The sequence below is a fragment of the Octopus bimaculoides genome, chromosome 3 (assembly GCF_001194135.2).
Source record: "Octopus bimaculoides isolate UCB-OBI-ISO-001 chromosome 3, ASM119413v2, whole genome shotgun sequence".
Taxonomy (NCBI): domain Eukaryota; kingdom Metazoa; phylum Mollusca; class Cephalopoda; order Octopoda; family Octopodidae; genus Octopus; species Octopus bimaculoides.
Genome location: NC_068983.1, coordinates 148,409,534 through 148,411,362, shown reverse-complemented (window position 1 = coordinate 148,411,362; position 1,829 = coordinate 148,409,534). Strand labels below are relative to the sequence as shown.

General features: G+C 38.7%; 1 protein-coding gene across 1 annotated transcript in view; it reads left to right on the top strand.

Annotated features, from left to right (window-relative positions):
- LOC106878504 (aquaporin-4) overlaps nt 1-1,829 on the top strand; it is a 308,309-nt gene that overhangs the window by 2,883 nt on the left and 303,597 nt on the right. The window lies entirely within an intron of this gene.

The following is a 1,829-nucleotide window of genomic DNA, read 5'->3' as shown; positions in this document are numbered from 1 at the left end:
GAGGAAGGGTGTATATTTATATATATCAGTAAGCGTACGTACATATATGTGTGCGCACGTGCACACACACACGTATATACGCACACACAGGCACAGACACAAACACGTGCGCGCGTACCTTTTTATTTATATAAAAAAAAAAAAAACTGATTAACTGAATAATGAAATCAATGAGGGAAGTCAACTAAAAATGTGTACGGTTTGACTTAAATTATAGATTTTTATATTTTAAGTCAAACTAAAGCTGCGAACTGGCAGAATCGTTAGAACGTTGGACAAAATGAATTGAGGTATTTCGCCCGTCTTTACGTTATGAGTTCGAATTTTGCTGAGGGTTGACTTTGCCTTTCATTTTTTTCGGAATCGATAAAATAAGTAGTAGCCAAGCACTGGGATCGAATAGATACACTCCTAAATTTCAGGCCTTGTTCTGTAGTGGAAAAGAGTATTTTAAATGGAATTTCCCCCAAATTAGGTCTTAATAGAATACATAATAAGTTTGGAGTGTTGTTACTCTGGGTCTTCATGCTTTATTTACGTTTTACATATACTTTAGAGTTATTTCGGTAAATTTTTCTTTGTTTCCTTTTGATATGTCACTGTTTCATTTTCCTGTCTTTTGTTAAAGTTTAGGAAAAGACAATTTGGTCAATGTTCTATTTATTCTGTATATGCAATATGACAGTATATTCTACATATATTTCAGTAACTGGAATCCACCCCGCCGCTGTGTGGTGTTTTTCCTTATATGAATAGGCGCAGGCATGACTGTGTCGTAAGAAGATTGCTTCCCAAGCACATGGTTTCGGGTTCAGTCCCACTGTGTGGCACCTTTGGCAAGTGTCTTCTACTATAGCCTCGGTCCGACGGAAGCTTTGTGATTGTATTTGGTAGACGGAAACTGAAAGAAGACCGTCGTATGTATGTATGTATGTATATATATATATATTACCTTACTCTCAAAATTGGCAAATGTTGGAATCCGTGAAAAACTTCTACACTGGATTAAGTATTTCCTATCGAATAGAACACAATATGTTTTGGTCGATGGAGTCCACTGAAGCCCAGCAAAAGTCACCAGTGGTGTCCCTCAGAGGACTGTCTTGGGCCCGCTCCTCTTTATAATTTACATAAATGACATTTCCAACGTCCTAAATCACTGCTAAGCGAAAATATTTGCTGATGACACTAAGCTCCAGAAAATCATCAATGAAGAAGACCGAACTCAACTCGACTCTGATTTATATACTGTGAGTTAATGGGCAGACAAAAACAAAATGCAACTGAACGAGGGAAAATTTGCGCTGATGCATTTTGGAAGGAAGTCTATACTGAAACAGCCATACTATATTCCTTCAGGGGAAGCGCTCACGGCATCTAATAATATCAGAGACCTGGATGTAATATAGCTCGTAGGATGAGAATATACCGCCAGCATTGCTCAAACGACCTGAACATTAGTTTCAAGGTTCATCCAAGGCTGGGACCACGGCTATACGTCCCCTGCCCAATTCAGGATCACAACATATGGGTACACTGCGACACAATTTCTTTTCCTCAACAGGCCTTGCCCTGTTTAACATTATCCTGAAAGAGATCAAAGAGGAAAAGGATCCCATCACCTTTAAACGGCGTCTGGACAGATTTCTTCAAGGAATACCGGATAATCCACCCATATGTGGATACAACTCACTCAACAAGAACTTACTACTTGAATGGACCATAAACAAAACTTGACTTAAAGAGGATTTAGATAATCCTATCAGGTGGTGCTATTAAGTTAGACATGACCTGGACCACTCTTTGGTCGAAACATGTCTAAGTTTTAT